This window comes from Pan troglodytes, chromosome 9 (assembly GCF_028858775.2).
Source record: "Pan troglodytes isolate AG18354 chromosome 9, NHGRI_mPanTro3-v2.0_pri, whole genome shotgun sequence".
Taxonomy (NCBI): Eukaryota; Metazoa; Chordata; class Mammalia; order Primates; family Hominidae; genus Pan; species Pan troglodytes.
Window position 1 is genome coordinate 45886520 of NC_072407.2, and position 22687 is coordinate 45909206.

General features: G+C 36.4%; 1 long non-coding RNA gene across 1 annotated transcript; it reads right to left on the minus strand.

Annotated features, from left to right (window-relative positions):
- Positions 1–141: 141 nt before the first annotated feature.
- LOC107967324 (uncharacterized) lies at positions 142–22338 on the minus strand. Its single transcript, XR_001707669.3, has 6 exons — positions 22140–22338; positions 20022–20191; positions 18360–18488; positions 14820–14947; positions 525–591; positions 142–420 (listed from the first exon to the last, which is right to left on the minus strand). It is a non-coding gene; the product is annotated as an uncharacterized LOC107967324 (long non-coding RNA).
- Positions 22339–22687: the final 349 nt, after the last annotated feature.

The following is a 22687-nucleotide window of genomic DNA, read 5'->3' on the forward strand; positions in this document are numbered from 1 at the left end:
TTTTTCTAAACCCTTTTATTGAAGATTCAGGAATGTCTTTGCAAGTGACACACTTTAGGGAGAGACAAGTTTCAGTCGCAAGCCTTGCCTTTTATTAATTATTTGAATTTAGATATGTTATTTAACTTTGTTAGGTACATTTTGTTCTCATCTATAATATATAGTATTAAATCAGCTCACCTCATGGTGTTGATATAAAGACTAACAAGGCAGGACCTCAGCATAGCAGTCATTAAAACCATAACCAGGCTTTCTAACCAGCTAACTTGTTGCACACATTTGATTCTAGTGCAATAATCTCAAATGGAGGTCCTCAGAGATAGCCTGATGGGAGTTGGATTCATAAATCTCAGAAGGGTGAGATGGATTCTTCTGCTAGGGTCTGCTAGAGAAATTGCTACCATGCAGCCCAGGGCTTACCTATTTTATAAAACAGGAAACTATTAGGCAAACTAGCACTTCAAGCTTTTCTAATATGTCAGAGAAGGAGAGAAGTTTTTGCTTCTTGACTTTAAGTGACCTACCCCATTTTTCCATCTCCATATCACATTCTTCAGAGTCTCAGTCTCTGTGTTATGTTGGCTTCTTTGCCTGGAAATTAATAAAAAAGAACAAATCATTAAACTCAGCCTTCAAACTCCTTGATCTGTCTTCCTTTACTCAACAAACATTAGCTACCTACCACCCATCTGTACTCTGTAGAATTGAATAGTCTGTATAAGTTGTGTTTGGGCTTTATGACATACAATGTATTTAGGGAAAAACTGTCTTTTAATAGGACCCTTCTTTGGATGGAGTCCTAGTGTCAGTGAAGATTCAGTCCATGTTAGTACCCCAAGTAGGCTAGTAGTCTGGTACCCTTTAAACTTATATTCCATTAATACTTTAACATTTATTTATAGGAAAAGATACACGGTGTGTGGAGTATGAGGAGAGGTTAGCAAAGAAAGACCATTATTTATGGCCTTCAGGCTTTCTTTTATTATGCTGAGAAACTCAGCTCAGGTTCCAAAAGTTCAAACTCACTACAAATCATAAACGTGGAGCTGGTCATACCTAGTCTCCTCAGAAGAAAGTTTTAACAGTCCTTGTTCTCCGAATGTAATTTGGGTTGTCACCAACATCCTCCCAAAATAAGAAGCTTATCAAAATAGTCCTTCTAATCATTTACGAGTATTCTTGAGAGGTCAATTTTGTTACATTTCCAGTATTTATTGGTGTGTGTCTCTATAAGAGATCTGCCATGTTTTAAAGTAAAATATATTGCCATCAAATGTGTTTGACTGTTTGACTAGTTGATCACTCTTATTAGCTGTGTTTGTAATATTATTAAGACATTAGTTGCTTTTTGCAATAATACAAAATTAAGAGCTGCCAACATTTCCTTGCTCAGTACCTAAGCCCTTAGATCCTCACAGCAATCAGAAATGAATTAGGAGAAGTATTTTAGTTACTCTTGTAATTCAAGGCCTTTACATTCAATCAGAAAGCCTTACACAGTCACCCTGTTGGCCAATTCAGAATATTTTGAGAACAGTTCTCCATTCTTTTACTCCTATCAGAATCTCCCATTTTGCACCTTCCAATATTACAAAACTTTAAGATACAACAGAGTTAAGGGGAGGCATGCAGTGTCCCATTTTACTATGGGTGTTAAAGTCTGAAGGATTGAAAGTCAGAATCAAGAACCACATTTGAAACATGGCCAGTTAAGAGGCTTGGGGTTTTCATGCACAATGCTTGGAAGAAGAACAAAAGACTACTTCAAAATGATTCGTAAGTTCAACACAGGATCTGTCAATAGAAATACTAGATGATCGCCTAACCCCATGAAGAAAAAGGGACAGGAAATTGGCAGCTGGCTCTATTAAATCTGCCTTCCTTTTGTAAGCCTTGAGGAAATCTTAGGAAGTGTTCAGAAGTTATGAGCTAGGTCAAAAGCAGTATAAACACTGTATTGGCTTTCAAGCACTTGTTCTAGGGTAGTCCACTCAAAGATGAGAAAACTAGAAAGAGTAATGATGTTATGAACATATTCTAAAACATAAAAGAAAATTTGCAGAGCAGAGATGTATTAAAACAATGTACTATATAAAATAGAAAATTATTTTAAATAAATATGCACCTACATGTGTTATTAATAAAACAACAAACAGTCTCGGTTTGGTTTTAAGTGAGCCTAATTAAATTGCACTCTTCTTTTCTTTCTTCATCTAGAAACAATTGAGAAGCAGACACAGAAGTCAAACTTTTTCAATAAGCTAAATTGGAAGAAAGGGCTTAGCACACAGTGTTTCCTAATCTTTTCTGCCAACCATTTATTTAAGCTCAGATCTTGGGAAGCCCATCTAAGGGCTTCCAAAGAGAAAATACTACTTATCAAGAATCATGCCTTTCTTGTTGCAGAGTAGAAGTAAACAAAATCAAGAAATCTCCAATGCTCATACAATTTTAACAGGTTTGGCCAATACAACAGAGACCTGAAAACCAACAGATGTCCCCCACCAATCCAGGTAACTCATTCCTCCTCCATGGGAAGAAAAAAAGAATGGAGACAAGGTGGGGAAAGGAGTGAAATGGCATCAAGGAGAGCAGAGGAATAAGCATTCCATTATAATTGTCTTTTTTAACCAATTTGGAGAAGAAGGTTGCTATAGTTTGGATATTTGACCCTCCAAACCTCATGTTCAAAGTTGACCTACAGTGTGGGAGGTGGAGCCTAATGAGAGGTGTTTGGGTCAGCAGGTAAATCCCTCATGAACATCTTTGTGTCATTCTTGCAGGAATGAGTGAATTCTTGCTCTATCAGGACCTGTGAGACTTCCCTCAAGAGCTGGTTGTTAAAAAGAGCTTAGGACCTCTTCCCTCTCTTGCTTCCTCTCTTGCCTTGTGATCTTCACATCCTGACTCTCCTTCACCTTCCACTCTGAGTGGAAGTTTCCTGAGGCTCTCGCAAGAAGCAGATATCGGCACCATGCTTCTTTTACAGTCTTCAGAGTCCTGAGAACAAGTAAGCCTCCTTTCTTTTTAAATGACCTAGCCATAGCTATTTCTTTACAGCAACTCAAATGGGCTAAAACAGAGGTCAATGGACTATCAGAATGTTCTTCCACCATTTTCATGAGATGGCTACCCGAAACCTGACCATGGACAGTTTTGGGTGTCCTCCTGGGGACTACTTGTAGGCAGAATGCATTTTGCCTCCAGGAAACTATAGAATGGGTTATTCAGTATGTATTAACTAAATTACCCACAATTCTACACTAAACTCAAAGATGAACAGTTACACACAGTTTACTTCTTATCCCAAATTAGTTCTAGCCACATTCATCTTAAATGCTCTTAGAGGTTCTGTATAAGATTAATTGATAAAATAAGATCTTATTATAAAATTTCACACAACACAGAGATGCCCCAAAATACTAATTAAATCCTTTCATCAAATAAAATTACCAGGGATAAGCATATTCAGAGCTTTAAATCCCTTTGCCATTGTAAATTCATGTCCAAAGGAAAATTATCTATCAGGTTTTTGTGAGTTAAAGTACAAAAGTAATTCAACATTCTTAAGTCATTGAAATGAATGAAAGTCTTTGCCATTTTAAAATTTCTTGTTTGATTGTATCCTAGCTAGATGGCTTCCTCGTGCCTGAAACAAGTTGAAGTTTGGCTGTGGTCTGTCCCATCACTGTCTTCCACTGGAATAGACATATGTGTTAGTTGGCCAGGGATGTCATAAAATAATTCAACACACTGGTGGCTTAAACAAAAATTATACTTTTTTCTCATAATTTTAAAGGCTAGAATTCCATGGTCAAATTGTTGGCAGGTTTGGTTTCTTCTGAGGCTTTTCTCTTTCTCACCGTGTCCTCACATGGTCATCCCTCTGTCTCTGCACTTGTCCTTTGTGTGTTCAAATTTCTTCTTTTTGTAAAGGATCAGCCATATTGGATTAGGGTCCACTCTAAAGACCTCATTTTAACTTAATAACCTCTTAAAACCTTATCTACAAGTTCATACATGCTCAGGTACTGGGTGTCATAACTTCAACATATCAATTTTAGGGGAACACATTTTATGCCCGCAGGAGTGTCATCTGTCAAGATTCTGGAAATTTAAATAATTCTATGCCAACTCTGATGGATCCAAAGCGATCTGAAGACAGACAAAATGGATGCCCCAACTCCCAGAAAATTAAAAAAAAAAAAGCAAGGAAACACCTATAGCAGTTGATTCAGGATGTGTTTTATTTTATTCTTGAAATTAAGGATTTACTATTGCCGAGGTCTGTTGAAGGGACTCGGTGGTGGCTGACGGAAAGAGGCAGGCAGAGAAACCCTTCCTTGTATTAGGTTTTCTAGAATGCCAGTCAACTTAAGTCTCCCCGGAGACTATGGCCTTGAGGTTATTTTCAACAGGGAGAAATCTCCTATAAGTAGTTTATTACCATTTGTTTGCCATTTGTCTAGGGGAAAATTCCAATTATATATGGTATCTCTTCATGCAGAGTGACCTTCAAGAGAATTATACTTTATTAGCCCTTAACATTTGCAAAAGTGGCAGCTACTTTTTGAGCTACCGTTTATTCTCATTCAGAATATTAAAAATCTCTTGATTTCCACTTTCTCTTTGGTCCCCATATTTCTGGCACCTCCGTGGTAAATTGAGGGAGCCTCTACCTGGCAGAAGCGTCTGCAGATTCTTTTGTGAGTGGACATTTTATACCTGTGCCAGCAGTTTGTGCCTCTTGCTATAATCAGTTAAGCCTAAGAAAGCTGTTTCCTAGGGAGTTTCCAAACTGCTGTTGTTGCCTTGGAAGCTAGAGTCCTCCGGAGGACCGACATTTCTGCTTATGCTTCTCAGTTGTATCTCTCCAGCTTTTGAATGTTTCAAACAGTGAGCAGCATTTGCTTTTTGCTACAACTTTTTCTTAAGTAGTGGCAAATGCCTCTAGGACTCTGCTTTCTTCTTCTATCACTCTGCACTTTCAGAAAGTTTACCCACTTGACTTTCAAAGAGTTGACCCGTTTATTTGGTTTCTTTTTATCTTTATTTTATATCTGGCTAGAGCTGTTTGCTAGATGTGAGTGTCTTTTTTTATTATTACTTTTCCTTTGCTCTCTGTCACCAATTTTGTTTTTCTTTAGATTTATTTTTCAGTAAGCTCTAGTAAAATTTCACAATAAGTGTTATGAAACTAGTAAGTTCTCAGTCTGTCAAAAACACCTATAATTCCCCATATCGAATTGAATCATCCTGTCTGATGAGTAGTCTCCTGTCTGATAGCAAATAACCTAGATTTAGTGTCAGACAAAACGTTCTATAAGTATTAAAGGAGGGAGATGAGTTTGTTAACAAAACAAAATCAAGCTGATCACATATTTCTCCAGTTCACAAAGTGAATGGAGGATGTGCACATGCTTTCAAAAGATGTAGGGTTCAACTCAGAGTCTACATTGAGCATAAGTTCATTTGTTAAGACATTCTCACTTATTCAAGAGCCCAGTAACTTTGCTGCCCATATGGACCTCAGAAAACATTGATTCAAAGAGCTACTTAAGTCAACCTAAAGAAGATAAAGTAAAACACTGAGTTGAGTAGTAAAACACCAGAAGAGCGCAATGGGTACTATAGCAGGTAAATATATATGATTTAGGGACATACAAAACCCAAATTTTTTTTGCAGGAAAGCATGCCAAATGAAAATAAAATAAAGCAAAACATAACTTTGAGATTTTCTAGGGGTTTAATTCCAAAATATATGAGATTTCAGGATATAGTGGTAAGAGGTGATAATAATATATTAACAATCACAATGTTCATATATAATAAGGAAGCACCACAGTCATTGGATTATTCCCTAGTTTTACAAAAAGGCTAAACTATGATTAGATTAGATTTTAAAAGTAAATATAATTACCAGTAAAGTGTTCAAACAGCATATAAAACTAAAAAACAAGGAAAATAATCAACCTATGAAGTCGATCTTCAAAAATAAATATGTTTTCTGTATGTTCTAGCATTCTGTAATGTGTATGTGTTAATTTTAAAGGCAGTGGAAAAAAGTTATAAAAATGTGAGTGGATAATTACAATAGGTATAATTCATAGATAAGCTAAAAAGAAAATAAAAACTATATATAGTTTTCTTATGGAAACCACTTTAAACTTCTTGCTTCCAGGCAAGTGTTGGTACAGGATAACTTCAGAGGCTGCCAGTGTAACTAACCTTCTGCTATCACTCCATTCAAGCTGCTCAAATAGTCTTTCCAAGGTCACAGGCCAGCGACAGCAGGGATGACTAACAAAAACCCGAAATGCATAGTATGCAAGAAGGAGTGTTGTAAGAACTGTGTAGGTGAGATAATTCTGCTGAACTCCAAATGCTCCAATTAGACAAGGGGATTTCATATATTTTGGTGGAATTCTCAGTCTTCAGGTGATATTGAAATGGAGGCTGTAAGGTTTAGGTTTTAATAATACAGGTTTCAAAACCAGGCAGCAACACATACTAGCTATGTAAACTTGAGCTATTTAATTTGCCTGGTTGTTGTTTAGTCCTTCTTTGAAAATTAAAAGTCTGTTCTCTGGAAATAGTGATTTAGGTTGTTGTAATTCTGAGTGAATTAAATGAGATAATACACAGAAAGGTTTAGAGGTAAAGATACATAATGAATAGAGTTAGTGGTTAGCAAAGTGACTTCAGAGCCACATTTTATGGATTTTTATCTCAGTTCCATCACTTTGTTAAGCAACTGAATCTTTCTGTGCTTCAACTTCCCCATCTGTAATATAGCAATAGTAGTAGTACAACTATGGAGAGTTATTTTGAAGCTAAATGAGTTTATACGTAGTAAGGCTTAGAAGAATGCCTGACATTTGATGAGCTTTCAATAAATGTCAGAAATCTTTTTGTCACTATTTTATAGATAAGAAAACTGAGGCACAGAGGAGTTAAGTAGTTTGCCTAACTAGTCACTAACAAAAGAGCTTACGTTCAAACCCAGGCATTCAGGCTTTGCAGTTTGCATTCCTAACCACTGCATGAAGTTCATTCAATACATAGTGGGTTTTTATTGTTATTAGTTAAGTTAAAGGTGACACATTAGGCTGATCTCAAAACATGTTCCACGAACTAGTAAGGAGAGGGTAAAGGCATGCTCATTTCTTATATAATAAATATTGCTCCGATTTATATATATATTACCATATTTAATTCTTCATCTCTATCATGTACGTAGTATGATTTCCCATAAGGAAATTGAGCCTGAGGGAAGACATGCCTTAATTATGGTTGGAATAACATTAGAATTCAAATCTGCCTAACCTCAAAGCCTGAGTCTTGTGATTATACAATACTGCTTCCAATATCTTGATATTTGCTCTAATAATGTTCAGTGTGTCCCTGGGACAGTTACCATACTCAGAATCTAGGTTTGCCCTAGAAAATGAACATTCTCGTTGCCTTGGTTTTCCTGCAAGTCTTAATCTCTGAGAAAGCCAAAATAGATAATCAAGAGATAATATAAAGTGAAGTGAACAGAACTTCATTAACCTTATCTGCACAAAAGAACGTTTTCTAATGTGAAAATGAAAGAATCAAGATGGAGTCACTAATGTTAAGAAAACTTTGACAAATAGAGCCAGGGAACGCCATGAAGAGAAGGTTCTCATACTTGTATGCCTGATAATAAAACAAATTCTACAAAAATCACAACCTTGCACAAAGGTTTGACTTGTAACCTTGCACAAACTTACTTAAAACAATACTTATGCAAGGAAATCTTCTCAACAATTGCCTGTCCAGCCTCAAGCTGTAATTGATTTACGTAGCTACGGATAATTACTACAATTACGCACTTCTCATTTTTTTTTTCCTTCAAAAACCTTTGCCTTCCTTTACCTCCCTGACTATGCACATAGTTGATAATGGCATACACATTCCCATTGCAATACTCTATTCCCAAATAAACATCTTTTCCTCTAGAGAGTCTCTCTCTGTTTGTTATTCAGATTGACACTAGGAAATCTATCACGGGCTCGTGATAAAAGTAATACAATAATTCTCATCTTCAAAGACCTTTGATATTGCTAAGATGTTCTACTTGGCAGAAAACGTGATATCCCCTCCATTTTTTTTTCTAGAATCTAAATCCTAGGATTCCTTGACATTCTGTTACTGAGAGTCTGCAGTCTCAAGACTTTCAGGATAATAGTTCCAAAGGAATGTTATCTATACGTTTTTTCTGAGTAAACACTTCCATTTCAAGCAAAACATTTGGGATTCTATTTGTTGGCTGTTTCTCCAGCTTCCATTTCCCTCCCCCCTTTTTTTTCTGCCATCAGCGCTTTTAATTTTCTTTTGGTAAATTACTTTTCTACCATTGTGTTACAGCCTTGCTATTTGGTGGAAATGACCTCACTCATAGCATCAGGGGTGTGGCTGATTGGCTTAACCTAATCTATGCCCCACCCCTTCTGGCATTTATTCCTTCTAGCCACAATAATTGGCTCAGGAATTGATACATGATCCAATTGGGGCTAATGAAAGAGACTGAATCCAAAAACATAAGCAGAAGCCTGCTTGGGTCCTCCTCTCTCATTGCTTGGAGTCATACTGGTGAGTATAGGATAAATTCTGGAGCCTGGAATATGAAAACTGAGTCTGTCAACACATGGTAGAGTTGTCACTGAGCCGCTGCCTCCAGCTTCAGTAGGGACCAGTTCTATCTCTAAACTGTTTCAGTTTTGTGATGCAATAAATTCCACTTACTGCTGCTGTGGTTTAGGTTGTATTTCTGTTACTTAGAGTTGTAGAGAGTCCTAAGCAGTAGCATGTTTCATCAGGAAAAACCCTACCAGATGCAGTAACCCCTAAAATCCTAATGGTTCTTATGGAAAAGTAAATCAAATACCACACAAATTAGAAATGCAATGTCTTCTCTCACAGTGTAAGAAGCACATTTAGTGATTTTCGAAAGTCCTCTTAGTTCCTGCAGCAAATGATTAACGGACTTTTTAATCTACTTTTTATTGTAACATAGCCATATGTAGCTCCAGGGTAGACTGCCTCACAGGTCAGGTATTATGTTACCAACATCATGTTACAGGGGAATACTGTGTGACTTCTTTTCTTGTATTAGAGAGTCTACTCAAAATACTAGCCTTATGATGATTCCATTGTGAATCTATGGCATCATATTGCTATTCTGATCTAGTGGTGTAATAACAGTGTAAAATAGTGCCACATAGAAAGGGTAAGCTCCAAGCATAGAGTGTGTGGCAGCCAATATGACACTACACTAAACTTGGAAAAACTATTGGATTTAGGCCTGTGTGAGTTGCTAAAGAAAGAGACAAATATTCTGAATATTATTGGATGCAGTAAAAATTATTATGCTTTTGAATTTGATTTTCAACTTTTAGAAAAGTGTGAAAGCTCATATTTGAGTAGTATCTACTATATATGCACGCATTACCTAGGAGGATTCTATATGTAATTGTATATTTATATAGATGAATATATATCTCTCTCTGTCTCTTTCTATATGTGTGTGTGCACGTTTGTGTGTGTGTGTATGGTGTGTAAGAATACATATATATTTATGTATATATACACATACACATCATATATGTATATATGTAGGCCTTGTAACTTTTCCTTATTGATATACCTTTTTCTTTCTAAAATATGAACAAAACAGAACAAAACAAAACAAAACAAAAAAACACCAAACACCGAAACTGAGATCCTGAGTGGTGTGAGGCCATTCAGAACTCCTCAATCCACCCCTCATAGCAATGGTAGTGGTGTAGTCAGGGATCCAGGAAATTTTAGTCTAGTATGTGAAGAAAACTCTGAATCTCAAGATATCAGTAAAATAAATATGCTCTTATACACTTGAATATTGCTGAAAAACATGGTTAAATTTAATGGTTTGTTAGAAATAAAGCAGTCAAGGCCTGAGAAATGAACGTTTATGGCTGAGTACAGGCAGTCCATGGTTCTCAACGGGCCAGGCAATCAATGCGCTTTCTCAAATCACATGCTTCCCTTCTCCTTTTGGCACCCAAGGACAGTATTGCTGCCATGGCTGCCCTTGGGACTAGGAAAATAGCTATTTGCAACTCCGAAGAAAGAAGATCATTGATTCCAGTTGACACTGACAAATGGAAATTATGCTGTTGGCTATATATTTGAAAGAGATCTGGCTTTGGAACCAGAGACACTGGAATTAAATCCTGCACAGGTATCTTAGCTGCTTAGCTTTGGGTGAGTTATTTAACTTTCAAATGCCTACATTTTCACATTTGTTAAATGCATATAATAAAATTTGGTAGGAGGACTACATATAACATGAATGAAACCACTTAGTATGCTTATTGAATGGTATGAGGATCACTTAGTGGGTGAGTCCATGGTTTAGTTGTACAATGCTTAAGGCTACTGGGCCCTCTGCAGATTCCTAGCACAAGGAAGCTATTAATTCAAGTGAAAAGAAGAAACTAATAAAAACAATTTTTTACAAAATGTGGTGGATGGGCTGACTGGAGTATTGTCCAGCTAGACCTAAAAATATGAAATTATACTTCAAAACAGTATGAATTTCCTCTCATTCTTTAATTAGAACTGTTTTCCAATTCATATCTAATCACTTTGATATTTTTTTCGGCTTAAATATTTTTTTTTCTGTCCTAGCTAGAAGAATGTTTCAAAGAGGCACAGGGCTTATTTAGTGTAGTACAAAACATTGTGGAAGAAATCCGAGAGCAGGAAGTCAGAAAATATTTGTTCCAAAGCTGCCTTTATCAGTTCTAAATACTTCAGTTTCCTCATCTAGGCAATAAAATGATTTTTTAGTCCCAGCCAGGTATAAGGTCCTATGTTACCCCAGGTCACCCCATAAAATGCTAGCTTCATTCACTTCTATTTAACAAGAAGGACTTTTTGAAGAATCATTTTAGCTTCATTATTCAAAAAGAGCAAACTAGTATCTGAACATGTCATCAATGAAGGGTTGTTTCTAGTCTTTGACATAATTCACACTGTTACTTCCAAAATGTAATCACTATTAATTATAATCCTGACTCAAAATAGTAATAACAGCTAACTTTCTTGAGCACTTTTTTCTTGCACCAGAAACTGTTCTTATCAATTTACATATATTAACCAGTTCAAACTTCACAAGTCTAATCGGATAGGTTTTATTATTATAATCGACCTCACTTTAAAGGTGACACATGTACATGGGCAAAGAGAAGTAAAGTCAGTTGTTCATATTTTCTTCTCTAGTAAATATTGGAGCTGGAACTGGAACCCAGACCGTCTATTTCCTGAGCCTAGACATTTATTGACTACACAATACAGCAAAATGTAATTGTTGCTCCACCATTTTACCCATGTGCCATTTTTGCAATACTAAGTAGATTCGCACAATATGTTATAAGTGAAATATAAAATTACATAATGCAGATTGTGTCTCCCTCTCAATATTTTTTTGCAACAAAACGATCAATATTAGGGGCAGTAGGGATATGTGAGTCTACATTATAATAGGACTATTAAACAGGAAAATTATAAAATTGATAAAAATAAGCATTATGATTTTAATAAAGTTTTAAAAAAATAATGGGAATTATGAAATTAACCAAACACCGGAGTACAGAAAGTTCGAGACAATAAAAATATAGGAACTAAAAAATAAATATTAAAATACAAAGAATTAAATGTGTCATGTACATGTTTTAGCTGAATCAAAGAGTAAACACTAAACCATTTCCAAAACACAAAATAATTTTCAGTTTTGCCAATTGTTGAATTTTTAAATCCTGTGCAATTTATTCTACTAATTGTTTTGAAAGTAAAATATGAAGTATTGATATATATTTTTTCATATTTGCAAAAAAGCTAACTGCCTTCCTGGAGGGAATGGAATTGGGTTATTCCTCATCTTTCCTTTATGTTTTAAATATATTCTCTCTTTTGTCGCCAACTTTGGACTAAATTATTCTGTTCTTTTATCCAGTATGTCAAATTCTCATTCTCTTACAAAGGAACAAATAAACTAAACTAATTAATTCCCTGTAATGAAAAGGAGTGTGTTTTCTGACTCTTTTTACACATCAACTATTCACTTAACGTTTGCCACGTCTACAAAAAGGGAATGACAACAAGAATAGCCCTAGGGTAATAAAAGTCTACTTATACAAACAAACAAACAAAATAAAAACAGCTAAAAAATTAAAAAGCAAAAGAATAAATTTTTAGATTATTCTTTTCTTTCTGCCTTTGCACGTTTTTCAATTTTTCAAAGTAGAAGGAAAGAGAGAAGAGCAAAAAAGGGAAAGTGTTGTATAGTTATGAGAGAAAATGGGCAGGGAATATTTTTCCTAAAATATTTCTACTTCTCACTTATGTTCTCCATTCTCGGCTTTTGTTTTTTCTCCCCAGGCACCTGGTCTCTGTTGGAGAGGCAACTCAATGACTCCCAGGAATCCAATGCCACATGCTAGTTTTATAATTAGAGTCCACATTATAATTACCCTCACGTATATAATCAGTTCCTGAACATCTTCAATCACTCAAGCTCTATCTTTGAGTGATAAGGCAGGAATAAGTTTTGTCTTGCTTTTTTTTTTTTGTTTTTTTTTTGAGATGGAGTCTCGCTCTGTCTCCCAGGCTGGTTTGCAGTGGCGAGATCTTGGCTCACTGCAAGCTCCGCTTCCCGGGTTCACGCCATGCTCCCGCCTCAGCCTCCATTTCATAAGACAGACAGTGGATGTATATTTATTGTTTTGCAAAATCAGATGCTATCTCATTATAACACAATTAGTAATTCATAAACAAATATTACTGAGTATCTTATGTGACTTCAAAATATGGCAGAGCCTTGCTACCCAAGGCACACTGGGTATAATATATTTCCTGATGATGTACTACCGAAATTCAAATTTTGCCTGAATAAAGTTAACATTGCAAATGAAAAAGCATGTCACATATGCACATTTTTGCTTGATTAATGATTTATACTTCTTAAGAAAACTGAAAGACCACAGTAATAAAGTATCAAAAATATGAGGAGTATTTATGTAGTGAACCCAATTTATGTAAGTATGGGTCTGCCCTGCATATGTGCACTTTTGGTATAATTAGGCAGAATTATTGAAGTTCCACAAGTGAATCTGAGCATTGGGGATGCTATTTTTAGCACAAATCTGCTAACTGACTGATTATAACCAGACTTCATTAAGAATCACATTTCACAAGAGAGGAAATGTTATCAACACATTATAATTTAGATTCAGATAAAATTCCCTGCATCAATTATCAGCACAAATATCTTCCCAAACCACTTTTTTGTATGCAAACAAATGAAATTCCTGAGAGTAAATGATTCCCAATGTCATTTCCACATTATTAGGATGATGTTCATCTTACACAAACTTTGAAATGGACTCAATATTTAAGTTAGATGAGAGTACTGCATTACTGGTCCTTGAAACGATATTACAGAGTGGGTCAGAATATGGCAGCAGGATTAAACTATGTGCATTCAAATCTCTGTTCAATATCTTTTCCTTTGTATAAACTTAATCTCTCTCATCTATAAAAGGATTATGATAAAAACATTTCATACCCCCTAAGATGTGGGAAAATTAAATAATATATAGATACATGGAAATGCATTCTATGAGAATATATGGAAAGTGTCTGAAACAGAAGTAAGCCTTCATTACAGTTTTATCTATTATTAACTATATTTTTTCCACTCAACTAGGTGAAAGAAAAGACCTGAAAATGAATTAGGGAGTAGAAGGTGAGAGGTAAAAGTTTGGAGATAAAAAACATAAATATATTTTCTGAAGGTCAAAATATATCTTTCTTTAATCATTGGGCAGACTTTGGTTTATTGATATCTTAGGATCTTGAAAAAACACTTTCTAAGACAGCAAGATGAAAAACCCCTGGCTGGCAAGAACAGACGGGTGGTGTCAGGAGTGAAAAAGGGAGAACAGGAGGGCATTTTCACTGATGCGACAAGTTTGTTTGCAACATAAGGTATTTAACTTTAGGCTCATATTTTAAGCTCTATTTTATACATTTATTTAACAGGCTAGCAGATTGTAGCGCAAATTCACCTTTTGTGCTTTCTTTCATATAATGAGCTTTCCAAACCATATTATAATGTCATCTACTAAAAGTGCTTTTTCCCTTTCAAATGTAGATTTCAAGATAAATGGGAACTTTTGCCACAGATGTTAACATCATAAATGAGAAAGAAGAAAACATATTTTTCTCTATTTTCTCTTGAGTACAGTAAAAAATAAATTTAAAATGGCTTGCCTAAGGACCACATCAATAAACAATATTGCCAGGCAGCCTGGATTTAAAGCCCTTTCTAGCTGTGTGATCTTGATCAAACTATTTAATCTTTCTAGACTAGTTTTCTACCTGGATAGTGGGGATTATAATAGTCCTAGCTTACAGAATGTTTGGAAATTTTAAATGATTTCATATAGAGAAAAATTTTATAAAGCAATTTTAAATATAACTACCCATCATTTTTGGCCATTCTATTATTATCAGTAATTGATTTCTGCTGGAATAGGTCTTATCGAATTGTTTCTTATAAAGGATCTTATAAATGTACTTAATATTCCAAATATAACTAAGGAAAGACCAGACACACACATTTGTAAAGATGGCTATCCATTCCATTTAACACTCCAGGGAATCTACACTATGGTCACGATAGCCACACTATTTTAAAAATAATAAAATATATCAGCTACCCCTCTTTGAAACAGTGGTGTTCATACCTCTAATTGTGAATATGGTTGGGCACTTTTATGAGTAACATTCCATAAGCTTGTCTGGTGTCTCACCATCTTGACCTTAATTCAAGTCAAGTCTTCTGCTACTGGGCAAACCCAGGTGTCCTGAATGCCTTCACAAGTACAGAAATAGACAGAATGATTTATGTAGCTGTCTTGCTGGAAAACTACCAAACTATGTTAACAATAAAGATGCTCACTTGGAAAAACTCAATATTTGCCCCAATCGATGTAAACCCTTACTTATAAGGCTTGAAGTAACTGGAATGCTGGTAGGACAGAAGATATGGAAGCTAACTTGCACTGAAAAGCGTTTTTTTCTGGGATCCCCTTAGGTGCTTCACCTGTTCAGCCCCATATGACATGGCTTTAGCACCTGTAAATTAGTTTAGCTTATCGGCACTTCAACAAGTTAAGACGATGACTGAATCATGAGTCAGGATGCCTGGGGCAGAAGTGTCCAGGGTCTCTCTCACACTTGAAAATATAATACAATAAAAATCATTTGGTACCTCATAGGCCCTTAAGTTTATATTTTTATGTTTTATTCCTCTGCATCTGAGGAAAGAAACGTCTTTTGTGATAAGAAAACTGAGTTTATATAACATGATATATTTTATATTTTCTGAAACTAGAAACACCATTTAGTTATGATATATTCTAAATAGGATATATCCAAAGTAAGAGATACTAAATGGTGTTCTTTCTTTCTCTTTTTTTTTTTTTTTTTTTTACAGAGTCTCACTCTGTCGCCCAGGCTGGAGTGCAGTGGCGCGATCTCGGCTCACTGCAACCTCCGCCTCCAGGGTTCACACCATTCTCCTGCCTCAGCCTCCCGAGTAGCTGGGACTACAGGTGCTGCGACCATGCCTGGCTAATTTTTTGTATTTTTAGTAGAGATGGGGTTTCACTGTGTTAGCCAGGATGGTCTCAATCTCCTGACCTCGTGACCCACCCTCCTCGGCCTCCCAAAGTGCTGGGACTACAGGCGTGAGCCACTGTGTTCTTAATCCACATGCCCATGGTTCAGGAAAGCATGGGCTCCAACAATTTAGTGGACAAAGTTTTCTATTCAAGTGTCTTCCTTTTAGACATGACCTTGTTTTGCATAGATAAAACTTTCTCTGCCTCACCTTCTAAACTAGAAGTTCCTGGAAGCCAAAACAAGATTTGGTTGTTTGTTTTTTTTTTCCTGTTCCCCAGTTTTTAGCATAGGACCTTAATTTCAACAATTAATTTGTAAAATAATTAATAAATCAATTGACAAAATGATTTACAAAGTTCTGAAATCTCTCTTCTGTACAATCCTGCTTAGATGATATGATCTGTTAGTAGTATTTCGTAAGGATTGGATAATACAACTTTCCAACTAAAATCTTCCAGAACAATCCAGATTTTAAATATACTATATTGTTGCCACATGGACTGTCAGTTTCTGGTTTGAGAAATACAAACATAGTGGATACACTTCATATAACGGGCAAGGAAAACTCTGTAACCTCAAAACCCCTCAACCATCCTTTAAGCAACATGACCTGAAAGGAAGAGTATGGCCTTTGGGATCCAAGTGACCAAGGTTTAAATGCACATTCTGCTCTTTACTGGAGGTTTTTCCAGGATTTTTTTTTACATGTTTCTTACTGGCTTTGGAAAACACTGTTCCATCAAACACCTACATGGAAACCAAATATAATAACAGAAAAAGACAGAACTTTTCTCCTTGGAGCAGAGTGAAGGGCCAGCTCCCAGTTCACTTGGTTATCCCTCTCTACCATGCCCAACTCAACACTCCAAATCCCACTGGGCTCAGGAAGGCGGAACTCTGTGAAACAAAGTTGGGAAACCCTAATGTCTTTCAGAATCAGATGACACTTACTGAATCAAGTTTGTTTATCCTGAAAAGATTTTACAACCACAACACTAATTTGGACTTTAATTTTCAGGTGATTTCTTACTCTTAGAACCTTTTTTTTTTTTTTGGTTGGGGAGGACAGGTTTGTGAATAGTTTATCAAGTCCTGGGCTCTAACATTTTCTTTAAACTCTGTTTGCAAATTGAGCAGTATCTTCTTTAGCTTACTTCTCTTCCTTCCTATAATCTAACATACAGAGCTGGAAAAATTCAAGAGGAAGGGAGTTAGACTCCAGCTTTTGATGTAAAAAGGACCATCAGTGCGAGAGATGGGTAGAATTGATGGGGGTGGAGGGGTATCTTTTTAAGCAATCTTCCATGGCTAGGCCTAAGACCAACACAGGCAACAGTTTTACCAAAGGCTCATTATCACACAACACGGGTTGCCATTTTTCCGTCTCAAATAGCAGTTTGGAATTTGTCAAGCCTTCACTGACCGTTTCCTTACCAGCTTCGTTTTGCCACCCAGTGACAAATACCATGTACTTCGATGAAGTGCAATGTACTTTAAAGGCAATGCAATATACTTTAATCTTTCGTTACCATACAATTCAAGTTTTGGCATTGACTTCTGTATTAATTATCTATTGCTAATATGAAAAGCCACCCCAACAAGAAAAAGTAAAACAATAACCTGGGTCACCCGTTTGGACTAGATTCAGTCAGGTCTTTTTTATTCTGTTTTCAGAAACCTGAAGAAAATTAATGAGACAATTTTGACATTGTAATTGTTCATGGACTCAGTTGTGTCTGGATGATCCATAATGATCACATCCATTTGCATAGCCTTTGTTAGGGTTCAGCTAGGGCTTCTCTGTTCTGTTTTCTCCATTTCTATCTAGCTAAGTCAGGCTCATTCTCATCTTGGTTTTGGTGTTCCCACTATAAACGAAGGAGGTTAAGCCCCAGTGTGCTAACACCTTTTGGGTCTCTGCCTACGTATAATTTGCTAATATCACATTGGCCAAAATGTCACATGACTAAGTGTAGATTCACCGGTTGGAGAAGTGAATTCATTTTTTTGATGGGTAGGGTGCTACAATCAAATTGCAAAGGTATGTACGTGCAAGGATGGAAAGAATTATTGCATTTCTCTGTAAAAGCAACTTCCCATGGATATATTATAATCAATTATAAGTTGTTTTTAATAATTTATTTTTGTCCTAATAATCAAATAATGAAGCTTAAGAAAATCTTTTAAAAATGAGCAACAGCAGAATCAAAATTGTTCCTGAAATTGTTCATCACCCACTTGAATTTAGATATACTTTCTTAGAGGTGAGAAAGGAATGTGGAATTATATTTAGTGTCTTGAGATTTATTCATTATCTTGCTTTCCTTGGCTGTAGGCCAAAATATCCTTGGAATTATATTGACAACTCACAATTTCCTAGGAGACTGGAGAATCTGGCTTTAAAATTTGCAGAAACAGTTGAAGATTTGAAGCAAAAACCACAAAAGTAGTCTATTAGTAGGTATAGTCTGATCTCCACTGAGATATTAATATAATGAAATCTCAAACATTCTGAGTATTTTTGCACTTCTAGTTCAGTTTTAATTTTCACAGAACAATCATCTAAATTAGTCTACCTTTGATATCAGTTTAATCCTTACCTAAATGAGGCCAGACGAGTGCATACTGTCTTCATATGCATTTGTCTTGTGGGGAGGAAGTGGAAGCTGGCAGGCAGCAAAGGCACATTTACTCCGTATTGGAGTTCATCATGCCCAGGGTAGAGCTATCTGACACGTCCGTTGCCAGGGGTCAAAGCAAAGTTTGAGAATTATTTCTTTTCATGATCAAAAAGTCTATGATAAATAAGTCAATTTCAGGGAACACAAAACCTCCCTCACTTTCCTTTAGGATCAATGTTGAGGACTTTAGGCCTTAGGCATAGAAGATGTAGGAATAGACTGAGCAAAAGACCTGAGAACATTTTCTTTAATGTATATCCCAGCGGATTTCCATCCTAGTGGATGCTTGTCACTCAAAAAAGGGAATGAGGAAAAGTGGCACAGGATCTGATGAATTAACACATTGTCTCTCCAAGCCTAGACCCTGCACGCCAATATTAACTGCCCTCTCAGCAAACTCTGCAGGGCTGGGGTCATAACTCTACCCCCAGCTGTGGCTGTCTGTTGTGCCTGGTAGTTTGGAATCTGATGACTCAAAGCCACCATCCCAGGCAGCAGCCAGCTGTCTTTGGAGTTCTCTCTTCTTTTAATGTTCCATTAACCTCTCACAGCTGGCCTTCCTATGCAAGATCATCAGTTCAGCTAATCTTTCACTGATCTCTCCCCTTTTTGCAGGAGGTTCATCATTAATGCATTCTCCCTCTGCTCCCTGCTTCCTCTCAGCCTACCAGTGCTCTCTATTAGTGCAAGCTGTGCCGGGGGCAATTCATCCCACTGTCTGCTCAGCACCAGCTTTGTTGGGATTCAGCACCTTTGGGCCCTAAGGCAATGTATGTCCAGGCCCATTAGACACCGGGTTAGAAGCAATGTGAGGACATCTCCTTGTGTACGAACATGGACTCTCAGAAAATTGAGCCTCCATTTCCTCGTTTGGCCTGCTAGTATGCTCCTATTCACTTGATGTCCCCTCCCATAACTATGACTCAACTTAATTACAATAATAAAAATAGCAGTAACAATAGTTACTATACAATAATAATGCTGTGATATCATAATAACAATAGTCAACTTCATAGACAGAGTGCTAATGGCCTGGATCTGTGCCAGATGCTACATGCTCCGATTAAATTCTTACAGCATCTTTCTGAGTTAGGTAATTTTGATGAGGGAGGATGTACCAGGTCACAGAAAGTTTAATGAAGCTGCCCAAGGCCATCCAACCAGTAAGGAAAAAGCCGGTGCTTGATCTTTTCTTCCCTATTTCCTTTAAAACTTGAGCTTTTAACCATTATACTTAATAAAAAAAGATAGCTACCAGTTATGTTGCCTGGGGTTTTACCTGTATCAACATTTCAAAATTAAATGTAGTTTAGTATTTAAATAATTAGCAAGATTGATATAAATTAGTTTGGTACATTGAAATATACCATACATTAAGTTGGTACAGATTTTTAAAATAAAATATGAAAAGAATGTTAAAAATAATTTCCAAGTATGATCTGTTAGATAACCAAGAATGCCTTCCTCTTGTCTTCTACTTTTAAGGGGAATATAAGTAGAAAGGTTTAAGAAGCACTTATGTAAGTAACAGTCCACCACTAGAGTGTTTTTCAGACACAGAAATGACATGGCTATACTCACATTCAAAGAAGTTCTCTGGATAGCTTGGCTCCAGCTTAAACTGTGCTACCTCGTCTCTTACTCTGTCCCAGCCAAACTGCCTTTTCAGATGCTCTTCAATATTTTACCAACCGTATTCTCCTTACTGACTGTTCTCTGGCCCTTGAAGGCTCTTCACACCACCTGTTCTTCTAGATAATTGATAGTCACCTTTTAGAGTTCAGTTCAAATTACTACCTCAGGCATCCTTACCTAACAGACCACATCCTATATCATCAGCTCTGATAACCCTGTGAGTCTCTCCTTGGTGCATATTACAGTTCCCATTTTATATTTGTTTTATGACTATGTGATTAATAATTATTTTCATCGGTTTCAATAGACTAGGAGTGTAATTTGTAAAAAGACTGGGACCATGCCTGTTTACCTGTTCCTACATTCATTCACAGTACTTGGCCTATTATGGATACTCAATAGTTGTTTAATAAAAGAAGGAAAGAAAGAAAGGATAAAGAATGATGGAAGGAAAGAGGCATATTAAATGCTGAAATTACCCATTATTATCAACCTGGCATATGCAGGAGGTCAGCCCAGATAATTTTCACCCATGCTGGGGCTCCCCATGTTTCTCTGTTTGAGGCCATTCTTTGAACATGGACATGTTTGCCCTCCACATTGTGCAGTTTACAAGGAATAAGAATTATAGCCAAAGGAGAGACCCTCCTTTTATAGAATTTCAAGTCTGTAAAGGAATATCCCCTTTTCTTTACCACTTAGTGGATGACTCCTAGTGGAAAGAGCTCATCATCCACAGTAGAAACATTCCAATCAGTGGACTTTCTCTTGGCTTTCCTGGACACCCACTTTCACTTCTCTACTGCTAGATCACCATTAAATAGACTACTTGCACTCAAATTTCTTTCTCATGGTTTACTTTTGGGGAACCCGAAGTAAGACAGGAAGAAAGGAGATAATATGTTAAGGTAGAAGGAGGAAAGAAAAAGAAGTAGGAAGTAAAAAAGGAAAGAAATGAGAAGGAAGAAAGGAGAGGAAACAAGAAGGTGAGAGGAAGAAAAGAAAAGTTAGACATATAGTTGGAAAAATGGAAAAAAGGGAGGAAATAAAGGAAGGATGAGAAATAAGAAAAGAAGGACAGTGAAAACAAGGTAAAAATAATGAAAGAAAGACTGAAAATGAAAAAAATAAAAGAAGCAGAGAAGTGGAAGAATGGGGAAAAGAAAGAAGAGAGGGAAGGAGGAAAAGAAGAATGAAAGAAAATATAAATATAAATAAAAAGAAAAAGAAGAAAGAGGGAAAAAGCAGGGGGAATACATTAGCCACAAGAAAGAATGAAAGGAGAACAAACAAATAAGTAGGAAGAGACTGGGGAGAAGCAGAAAAAAAAACAAGGCAGAACTTTAGGTTAAAACAAAATAGAAAAACGGAGACTTATTTTGAGCAGAAAAAAACATGGACTTAGAGAAGCTGATGGCAGGGAGACAAAGAGGTTGTTGGAAGAACATTTTCCTACACATAACTAAAATTGTACTTTTTCTCTATAATGCAAACGAGCATTTCCTCCTGTCTGGTTAAGATGCCCAGCTCAGTGCCAAAGAGCATATCCTGGATGACAGCAAGACAGTTTTGTTTCTGTCTCAAAGGACTGATTTACCTGCCCCCCATGTTCATGCCAAGTTTTCCTTTGGCACGTATATGCCTGGGGTTCCATGGCTGTTCCCCCAAAACAACGACCTTAACAAATATCGGTTGGGGCAGCTGCAAAGTAGCAACAGGTTAAATATTCTCAACCTTGAGTATTTCAGTGCATTTTAGGACTCAGAGGACAGGTGTAAGATAGGTTCACTGTGCCAGGGAGAATACACAAGTCAGAACCAAAGTTACCAAAGCAGGACAAATGCCCATCATCAGTAGGATGTTTCACTGTGGTTTAATACTTTCCTATTTATGAGTGTGAAGCATTTTTTTCTGTCACAACATAGTTATTTACAGCCCAGCCTTTGGGAAAATTTTAAAGTTTGTGTTCTTTTCAGCCATCTCCATTTTAAGTATTTTTTTCTTTCCCTTAGATATAAGGAATTGAATTAACCTCAAAGTCAGAAATGAAAATCAAGAGCTTACATTTTAGTTTGTTCTGCCACCAAGTGATGTGGCCGTAGAAACCACTTCATCCCTCTGTGTCTTTCTCCAGAACAGTTCAGATCAACTCAACAATATTCCAAGTGGGCTTTGCAGAGCATCTTCTGGACTAAGTAGAAGGAGAAGGAGAAGGAGCCAGACCTTCCCTGTGGCCATGCTTTCTCTAAAACAGCCCTGATGACTTACTTTTTCAGGTTGAGGTCTGAGTAAGCCTCCATATTATGTAATAATAATTATATTATTATGTAATAATATAAAATAATGATATCAATTATCTTTACAGTCCTTTTCATGCCTAAAATTCAAACTCTATAAACAAGCAAACAAACCAAGACAAATATCCCTTAATAAGAATTTAAGTTAAAAATAGCATTTTCTTTAAATGGAAATGGCAGAATTATTAAAAAGCTAACTGTAAGTGTATATTAAGTTATAGAGACATTATAGCCACACCTGACAAGTGTGTTTCTGTGGGTCTGATTATTCTTACAATTCTTTAACTTCCCCAGCAGACCGAAAGGTTCCTACTG